General features: G+C 37.6%; 2 non-coding genes across 2 annotated transcripts; one reads left to right on the forward strand and one right to left on the reverse strand.

Annotated features, from left to right (window-relative positions):
- Positions 1–2,139: 2,139 nt before the first annotated feature.
- On the reverse strand, positions 2,140–2,246 carry LOC128291103 (small nucleolar RNA R71). Its single transcript, XR_008280879.1, has one exon. It is a non-coding gene; the product is annotated as a small nucleolar RNA R71 (small nucleolar RNA).
- A 7,176-nt stretch (positions 2,247–9,422) lies between these two features.
- Positions 9,423–9,530, forward strand: LOC128290851 (small nucleolar RNA R71). Its single transcript, XR_008280636.1, has one exon. It is a non-coding gene; the product is annotated as a small nucleolar RNA R71 (small nucleolar RNA).
- The last annotated feature ends 1,318 nt before the right edge of the window (positions 9,531–10,848 follow it).

Raw genomic sequence — 10,848 nt, forward strand, 5'->3', positions numbered from 1 at the left:
GTCTTAGGCGTGTGTGGCCCACGGCCATATCGCACGGCCGTACCTAGCTTTGTTTGCTTCTCCCACTCCCGTGTGTTAGGGTACCATGCCCGTGTATTGTTCTCCACGGCTTCACGACACGGGCATGTCTCATGCCCGTGTTGAAGAAACAGAATCGAGCCTTACCCCTGGCACGCCCGTGTTTTTCCATTCCCACGCCCTTGTTCACCTATCAAATTCACCTACGGCCATGTCATACGGCCGTGGGGATTTATCGCATCCCATGTTTTGGGGAAATCATTTACCCTATTTTCGCACGATCGTAACACAAAGCCATGTTTCCCCTGTGTTGATCACACGGCCTTAAGCACAGCCGTGTGGAGCTGGGAACCTGTGCTTCAAATACCTTGTTAGTGACCTAAATGTTTAAAAATTGAATTTAAAATAATTTAAAATTGTTAGTACTCGGGTTGCCTCCCGAGAAGTGCTTATTTATAGTCTAAGCTCGAATGTTACCTTGTTGGTATATTCAGGGATGTTTGTGGAGTCGTAACTCCTCTCCATCGACTTTAAAATTCTTACCATTATAAAGTTTGAGACGGTATCCATTGAAAGTAGCGTATGATGGGTGACTTACCTCTATTGTGCCATATGGATGAACAAATTGAATTACGAAAGGTCCTGACCATCGTGCTTTTAGTTTCCCGGGAAACAATTTGAGTCTTGAGTTGTATAATAAGATGAGATCTCCAACTTCAAATTGTTGTCGTTGCTTTAAAGGAATGTCACAGCGCCGCTTTGTTGCTTCCTTGTATAGGTGTGAATTTTCGTATGCATTGGCTCGCCATTCATCTAGCTCGTTTAGCTGCATCAACCTATTTTTTCTTGCAAGTTCGGGATCAAGGTTTAGAAATTTAATAGCCTAAAAAGATTTATGCTTTAGTTCGAATGGTAGATGACAACTTTTTCCATAAACAAGTCTGTAAGGTGATGTCCCTATAGGAGTTTTAAAAGCAGTTCTGTAAGCCCATAAGGCATCGTATACTTTTGTTGCCCAGTCTTTTCTGTTTGATTTTACTCTTTTTTCAAGGATCTATTTGAGTTCTCAGTTTGCTACTTCAACTTGTCCATTAGTTTGAGAATGGTATGGGGTGGCTGTTCTATGATGAACTCCATATTTCTTAAGGGTTTTTTCAAATTGGGTATTACAAAAATGAGTGCCCCTGTCACTGATAATTGCTCTAGGTGTTTCGAATCTCGAGAAGAGTTTTTTAAGGAAATGTACTACCACTCTAGTGTCATTAGTAGGTAGAGCTTGGGCTTTTACCCATTTGGACATGTAGTCAACTGCTACTAAGATGTATTTATTTCCGAATGAATTGGGGAATGGGCCCATGAAATCGATACCCCAAACATCAAATATTTCACAAGAAAGCATATAGTTTTGAGGCATTTCATCACGTTTAGATATGTTATCTTCAATATATTGTCAAGTTTTTGGCGCCGTTGCCGGGGAACTAAAATATTAGGAACACTCAATTTTTAGTACTTCAGTCATTTATTTTTCTTGCAATTTAATTTAATTTAATTATTTATTAATTTAATTATTTATTAATTTACTTTTTCCTTCTCTAGGCAGGTTTTCATGGTTTATGACTAGAAGAAACCCGTTGGGACCATTACTTTTTGACGAAGAAATCGATCGCACAGTTCATAGAAACCAAAGAGAAATAAGGCGCAGCTTAAGATACACAGAGAACGAGCAAGAAGATGATAATCAACCCCCAACCCAAGAAATGGCTGAAAACCAAGGCAATCAGCTACCTCCTGCAATTGTGGCAAATCAGAATCCTGCTCCTCGTACGATGTATGACTATGCTAAACCTTCTTTGTCAGGAACTGAGTCAAGTATAGTTTGTTCAATTTGATGGTTTGTAGGATGACAATCCCAACACTCACTTGGTGAATTTTCTGGAGTTTCGCAACACTTTCAAAATTAATGGCATTTCTGATAATGCCATTTGCCTTTGGTTATTTCCCTTTTCATTGAGAAACAAAGCTAAACAGTGGTTGAACTCATTACCACGAGGGTTAATTACTACTTGGGAACAAATGACCGAAAAATTTTTACTTAAATATTTTCCGCGGGCTAAAACAGCAAAGTTGAGGAATGATATTTCTTCTTTTGTGTAGATGGTTTCAGAAATACTTTACGATGCATGGGAGAGATACAAGGACTTATTGAGAAGGTGTCCTCACCATGTGTTACCTCTATGGCTACAAGTTCAAACCTTTCACAATGGTTTGAATCCCTCAACAGGGCAAATGATTGATGCAGCAGCCGGTGGAACGATCAACAATAAAACACCTGAGGAGGCCTACGAGTTTATCGAAGAGATGTCCTTGAATAACTATAAGTGGCAAGTCATGAGGACAAAGCCAAGAAAAGCCGTCGGTGTTTTCAATATTGATACAGTTACCATGCTTACTAATCAGGTAGAATGCTTAAATAAAATGGTTGATGATTTATATGGTTCTACACAGGTACACCAAGTGACGCAGTGCGACTCAAATCTAGGAGGCATGGCGAACTCTAAGTACCCACCCTACGGACAAAACATGGAAAACGAGCAAATCAATTATATGGGTAATAATCCTCGAACTCAAAATAATCCTTATAGTAACACTTACAATGCAGGTTGGAGGAATCATCCAAATTTTTCATGGGGAGGCCAAGAAAATCAAGGAAATCAAAGGGCACCACCTCCCCAAGGATTTTAGCAACCATCCTACTGACAGGAAAGGAAATCGAACCTTGAAGAGATGTTGGAAAAATTTATCTCGATGTCAGAAACGCAATTCCAAAATACCGAGACAGCACTTAAGAACCAGCAAGCATCGATTTAAGGTCTCGAAACTCAAATAGGGCAACTTGCAAAGGTGATCTCTGAACGCCCACAAGGTTCTTTACATAGCATTACAGAGACCAATCCCAGGGAGTAACTTCATCCTATCGCTGTGCAGGATAATGAAAAGCTAGATGAACTAGAATCACAACAAGACAACACGATTAACAAAGGTCGAGAAGAGGTAAGCAATGATGATCCTAAACAGGTAAGTATGAATTATAAACCTCGTGTGCCATATCCTAATACGATGAAGAAAGATAGAACATAAGAACAATTCAGTAAGTTCGTCAAACTCTTAAAGAAATTACATATTAACTTACCCTTTATTGAAGTTCTTTTGTAGATGCCCAACTCAACAAAATTCTTAAAGGAACTTCTGACCAATAAGCGAAAGTTAGACAGTACATCGCATGTGGAACTTAATGCAGTCTGCTCAGCTATTCTAAAGAATAAGCTACCTAACAAATTGAAAGATCTAGGGAGTTTTACAATTCCTTGCTTAATTGGTAGTTTATCTGTGAATAATGCTTTAGCTGATTTAGGGGCAAGTATAAATGTTATGCCTTATAAAATGTTTAAACAACTAGGTCTCGGTAAACCCAAACAGACTAGGATGAGCATTCAATTGGCTGACAAAACAGTTAGATTTCCTAAGGGTATTATTGAAGATGTTCTCGTTAAAATTGATAAATTTATTTACCCAGTAGACTTTGTCGTCTTAAAAATGGATGAGGATAACGAGGTACCTTTAATTTTAGGATGACCCTTTTTAGCAACTGCCAGAACCATTATTAATGTAGGTACATGAGAGCTAACACTTCGTACAGGTGACAATGCAGTAACACTCCAAGCACGTGACTCAGTCAAAACCCTAAGACTCAAGATAATGCTATAAAACTGTCGATGATAAAACTAATATTCAATCATCCTTGCAGGAACCTCTTCGAACCAAGACAACAGAGACAGTGCACTACTATCATGTAGAGAACAAAGATGTCCATGAGGAACGAAGGCTACAAATAGAGGAGCTAGGTGAATGGCAAACACATAAACCGAAAACACGCGATAAACCAAAATTACGCCCCAGCAGCAGTGCTAAAAACTTGATCACGTGATTTGTAACAAGTAATAAATATTTATAATGAAGATCAAACCTAGACTAACTATTACCACAATAAAAAGGCAAGCGCACCTATCGAACAATAGTACAGTAATGGCAAGACTGGGATATTGTAGCCAAAGGAACCAAAAGTACTAGTAATAACTATCTTTTTATTATCTAGCCTAAGAATAAAAGGGTTTGTTTTAATTAACTAATTATTTAAACTAAGAATACACAGAGAAAAGAATTGGGGAATTGCTTTTGAGAAAATCTATTGACTTGAGACAATACCTAAGGAAAAATCCACCTTGACTTTATTTGTTATTCTGGCTCCGAATCGGATGATTTATTCATTCAACTTGTTCCTTAGAGATCCCTAAGTTATGTTATTATACCTATTCAAGACTAATAACGTCTAATCCCTAGATTGAATAACCAAGACTTTTCTCTAATTAACACTCTAGGGTTGCATTAACTCGATCTACGGATCCCCTTATTAGGTTTCACCCTAATCCGGCAAAATCTTGTCACCCTATTTCTAGGCACGCAATCAACTCCGTTTAATTATGACAAATGTACTCTTAGACAGGGTCTATTCCTCCTCTAAATAAGAGCGTGTCTTGAATCAGTATCCTGGGATATCAAAACAAGAATTAAGAACACATAATTAAGAACAAGTTAAATATTTATCATACGATTCAGAAAATAATAACAAGATTCGTCTTAGGTTTCATTCCCCTTAGGTATTTAGGGGATTTAGTTCATAACTAAATAAGAAAACATCTCATAAGAATAAAGAATACAAAACATAAAGGAAACCCAAAACTCCTGAAAGGAAATTGAAGAGAGATTTTCAGTCTTGATGATGAATCTGGCTTCTGAGATGGATCAATCGGCTTTCTTGGGGTAATTCCTTACCCCTCTATTCTTTGTCTCCTTTTTTCTCCTCTTCTAGGGTGTATTTATAGGCTTTAGAATGCCTAAAAACCCTTAAAATTGGCCTTTTCCGAATTGGACTCAACTTGGGCTTGGTAGGGACACGCTCGTGGCATACGCCCGTGTTTGATTACTTCAGGCCGTATTCGAGCCTGCCAAATTGACACGGCCATGTAGTCTGCCTGTGTGAGGAGGTTCATGCCGTGTTGATTTTGTACTTTGGCCCATTTTCTTCGTTTTTGGCCCGTTTCTCGTTCCTTTCGCTCTCCTATGCTCTCCTAAGTATAAAGCATGAAATTAAAGTATTAAGAGCATCGAATTCACTAATTCTAATGAGAAATCATCCATAAAATGCATTAAACATGGGGTAAAAATATGTATAATTTACAGTTTATCAAATACCCCCACACTTAAGCATTTTCTTGTTCTCAAGCAAAATCTTCAACTCATAATCAAAATAAATTCTCCTTAACTTATAATTCTTATCGATAGTATCTCAAAATAATCCATAGGTAATCATACATTGAGAATTCATCTAAAAGAACATAAAAGTTTCAAACATTCCAAGTTGAGTATTTAATCATGCAAACATCGGTGTCTCTCTGCATCTAAGTAATTACCTTTGATTCAGAAGATCACAGAGTTTTACATCCTCACTAAATATTCACTCAAATCACTCGAGGTGTTGAAGGACAATGAATGAAGCACTCAAAAGTCAATAATGAAAAGTCATTATCATAGGCTTGCATGAAAATCAAATCTCCACCACTATAATTTAAGATGATACATCAATCAAAAGGTCTTTAGAGGGTTGTAGTGCGGCTTGGTTAGGAGGTGTGGTCACAAGCTAAAAGAAAGGGTTAGAATCGAGATTGAATTGAAAAATTGCCTAACTGGAAAAAGAGTTAATCTTCACTTGCGTACAATAGAGCTTCTTCTCAAAATATGGGATTACTAATATATATATACATAGTTTTTTTGTTTATTTTTTTTATTTTTTTTAAGAACAAGTTAAATATTCATAGACTAACTTATTACAAACTAGACATAGCTAATCAATTTCCTCAACTCAAATCTCGACAAAAATAGGGATTAAATTAAGGGGTTTCAACAATAATGGGTTAAAGGTTAATATTAAGGGTAATACAAGAAATGGCTTATTAGGCTCAAGGGGGTTTACTAGGGGTTAATCGTAGAGGTAGGCTTTTCATGGCATGAGTGGGTTAATCCTAAGTGCCTTAATCATTTTGATATATCAAATCAAATGGTCTGGTCTCGACATGCATAATCAAGCAAGTTCTAGAATAACAGTTCAATACTATCGCACTGAAAGCAATAATAAAAGTGAGCATGAAAGAATTAATAGATGCTCAAAAGGCTCAAAAATCTCACAAAAAATTATGACTTTTTGATGTTTAGACTCGTGAATTCCAATTCAAAGTAATACCTAGACTTGGGAAAACAACCTATAATTTTAAATTCTTAAAAATCAACTTATCATGCTTGATTCTCTAATGTCTTAAAGTTTAAACAATCAATGCATAAATGCCTATGTTTTAATTCAAGATATATCAATCAAAATCATAAATCAATTAAAATTTATCTTAAATATGATATGAGAGTTTTTCATGAGAACAAGGATTATTCAGGGATTTTTTTGGTAGTCACATGAATACCCCCCATACTTAAGATGTATATTGCCCTTAATGTACAAAGATAGATATTAGAGTATAAAAATAAGATAGGGGGAGAAGTGAAACTTCCTGTATTAAGAACGGATGATATCCTTGGATTGGCGATATCGAGTATTGAAGATACTTTGGATGGCAAGCTGGATTCTAAAGGTAAGCCTTTTTTTTTTTGAAAAGGAAAACAAATGAATCTTAAAAACGAATGAATCTTAAAAACTTAATAAAATAAAAATAAAATAAGATAATTATTCTAATTCTTTAAGTGGCACGGCTGTAGCACACGCCCGTGTGGGCCGTGGCTCGGTCGTGTTAGTCGCGAATTAAGATGTCTCCACACGGTCTTATCACACGCCCGTGTGTCTAGGCCGTGTCGCTGCGTGATCGTATCGTACGGCCCTGTGTTAGGGTACCACGCCCGTGTATTGCTGTCCACGGCTTAACAGCACAGGCGTGTCTCACACCAGTGTTGAAGAAACAGAATCGAGCCTTACCCCTAGCACGCCCGCGTTTTTCTATTCCCATGCCCGTGTTCACCTATCAAGTTCACCCACGGCCATGCCACACGGCCATGGGGATTTATCGTATCCCGTGGTTTAGGGAAATCATATCCTGCTTCAACACAGCCGTATCGTACGATCGTGTCTCTTCCCCTGTTTGGCCACAGATTTAGGCACGCCCGTGTGCCTGGCCGTGTGTGCTAAAAAACTTTGCAGTTCAAAGATAAAGTTAATTATTTAACGTGTTAGAAATTAAAAATAAAGAAATCAAAATATGTTAGTGCTCGGGTTGCATCTCGAGAAGCACTTATTTATAGTCTAAGCTCGACTTACCTCTCTAGTGAATGGTCAGGGTGGTTCGAGGAGTTTATACTCCTCATTCCTACTATCAATCTCATCAAAATAGAGTTTTAATCGGGTGTTATTTACCTTAAAAGTGCCGAACTTGGAGTGACTCACCTCCATCGTACCGAATGGAAAAATACTGAGTACCGTAAGAGGGATTTCCTCATTCGGTGTGGTAGTGACAATGTGTGGATCTGCGGCATCTAGTAAGACTTTATCACCAACCTTAAGTTGATTTGGAGAGGTATCGGCCTTGTTTTGGCGTAGTTTCGATTTATCATGTGTTCTCGATTTGTGTGCTCGCCATTCACCTAGCTCCTCTATCCGTAGCCTTCGTTCTTCATGAGTGTGTCCTCTATCATTTCTAGAACATGGCTCGTGAACTGCTTTGAAGCTCAATTTCTGCAAGTCATATTGTCAGTTTTAGTAGATTGGTGTGGACTATTACCTTCAACGTTCGATGTGATGCCAGAATTAAGAGCTTGAAGGGTGATCGTGTCGTCTCCTACGCGAAGCGTGAGCTCACCTGTGCCAACATCAATAATTGTTTTAGCAGTTGCTAAAAAGGGCCTTCCTAAAATCAAAGGGGTGTTATTATCCTCCTCTATGTCTAGAACAACGAAATCAGCGGGGAATATGAACTTATCTACTTTTACTAGTACATCTTCAATAATACCCTTAGGAAATCTTATAATTTTATCTGCCAATTAAATGCTCATCTTAGTTTGTTTAGGTTTCCCAGGACCTAGTTGCTTAAACATTTTGTAAGGCGTGACGTTAATACTATCCCCTAAATCAGCTAATGCATGACTTATATCTAAACTACCAATTACGCAAGGAATTGTAAAACTCCCTAAATCTTTCAATTTGTGGGGTAGCTCATTCTGTAGCATAGCTGAGCAGACTGCGTTTAGTGCCACATGCGACGCTTCATCCAACTTCTGCTTATTTACTAAAAGCTCTTTTAAAAATTTCATTGCATTCGGCATCTGCGACAAAGCTTCAATAAACGGTAAGTTAATATGTAATTTTTTCAAAAGTTTAAGGAATTTACCGAATTGTTCGTCTGAGCGGTCTTTCCTTGTCGCGTTAGGATATGGGATACGAGGTTTATATTCTTCATTCACCATTTTGTTATAACTGACCTCACTTTTACGTTTGCTCACCACAGTTTCTTACATCAATTCTGGCTCAGGCGCAATGAATCCTTTCTTATCTTGAGTACTAATTGCATTGAGGTGTTCCCTTGGGTTAGGTTCAGTATTACTTGGTAAGCTACCTTGTGGTTGTTCGGAGATTAGTTTGGATAGCTGGACTATCTGAGTTTTGAGCCCTTGGATCGATGCTTGTTGATTCTTAAGTGCTGTCTCGGTATTTTGGAAACGGGTTTCGATACCGAGATGAATTTTGAGAGCATCTCTTTAAGGTTCAATTTCTTCTCTTGTTGATATGGTGGCTGTTGAAAACCCTGAGGATTTTGTGGCTTTTGATTCCCTTGACCACTCCAGGAGAAATTTGGGTGGTTCCTCCAACCTGCATTATAGGTATTACTGTATGGGTTATTTTGAGATGTAAAGTTATTGTTACCCATATAGTTGACTTGTTCCTCTTCGATTGTAGGAATGAAGGATTGATATTCTATATGCACACCTCCTCCACTTGAGTCACACCTCATTATTGGATTTACCTATGTAGAAATAAGTAAACCATCAATCTTTTTATTGAGAAGTTCTACCTGATTTGATAGCATAGTAACTGAGTCGACGTTATAAACGCCAATTGTTTTTGTTGGCTTAGTCCTCATGACTTGCCACTGATAATTATTTAGTGACATTTCTTCCATGAATTCATAAGCCTCTTCAGGTGTTTTGTTGTTGATGGTTCCTCCAGCAGCTGCGTCAATCATTTGCCGAGTCGAGGGATTCGACCATTGTGGAATGTTTGTACTTGAAGCCAAAGTGGTAACCCATGGTGAGGGCACCTTCGCAATAGATCCTTGTATCTCTCCCATGCATCGTAAAGTGTTTCTAAGTCTATCTGCACAAAAGAAGAAATATCATTACATAACACAGCCGTTTTAGCCGGCGGAAAATATTTTAGTAGAAATTTTTCGGTCATTTGTTCCCAAGTAGTAATTGACCTTTATGGTAATGAGTTCAACCACTGTTTAGCTTTGTTCCTTAATGAAAAAGGAAATAACTGAAGACGAATGGAATCATCATAAACGCCATTGATTTTAAATGTATCGCAAAATTCCAGAAAGTTTGCTAAGTGAGCATTGGGATCTTCATCCTGCAAACAATCAAACTGAACAAACTGCTATATCATTTGAATTGTGTTAGGTTTCAGTTCAAAAGTATTTGCAGCTACAGCTGGTCTAACTATGCTAGATTCAGTTCCTGTTAGAGAAGGTTTAGCATAATCATACATAGTACGTGGAGAAGGATTTTGATTAGCCGCAATTGCAGGAGGTAGCTGATTGCCTTCGTTTTTAGCCATCTCATCGGTTGGGGGTTGAGTATCGTCTTCTTGCTGGTTCTCTGTGTATCTTAAGCTTTGCCTTATTTCTCTTTGGTTTCTACGAACTGTGCGATCGATTTCTTCGTCAAAAAGTAATGGTCCTGACGAGTTTCTTCTAGTCATAAACTAGGAAAACCTACCAAGAGAAAGAAAAAGTAAATTAATTATTAATAATTAAATTGCAAGAAAAAATAAATGGCTAAAGTAATAAAAATTGAGTGTTCCTAATATTTTAGTTCCCCGGCAACAGCGCCAAAAACTTGATCGTGTGATTCATAACAAGTAATAAATATTTATAATGAAGATCAAACCTAGACTAACTATTATCACGACGAAAAGGCAAGCGCACCTATAAAACAATAGTATAGTAATGGCAAGACCGGGATATCGTACCCAAGGAAACCAAAAGTACTAGTAATAACTATCTTTTTATTATCTAGCCTAAGAATAAAAGGGTTTGTTTTAATTAACTATTTAATTAAATTTAAACTAAGAACGCACAGAGAAAAGGACTGGGGAATTGCTTTTGGGAAAATCGATTGACTTGAGAAAATACCTAAAGAAAAATCCACCTAGACTTTACTTGTTATTCTGGCTCCTAATCGGACGAATTATTCATTCAACTTGTTCCGTAGAGATCCTTAAGTTACGTTATTATCCCTATTCAAGAATAATAACGCCTAATCCCTAGATTGAATAACCAAGACTTTTCTCTAATTAACACTCTAGGGTTGCATAAACTCGATCTGTGGATCCCCTTATTAGGTTTCACCCTAATTCGGCAAAATCTTGTCACCCTATTTCTAGGCGCGCAATCAACTCCGCTTAATTATGACAAATGTACTCTTAGACAGAGTCTATTCCTCCTC

The sequence above is a fragment of the Gossypium arboreum genome, chromosome 3, assembly GCF_025698485.1.
Source record: "Gossypium arboreum isolate Shixiya-1 chromosome 3, ASM2569848v2, whole genome shotgun sequence".
NCBI lineage: Eukaryota > Viridiplantae > Streptophyta > Magnoliopsida > Malvales > Malvaceae > Gossypium > Gossypium arboreum.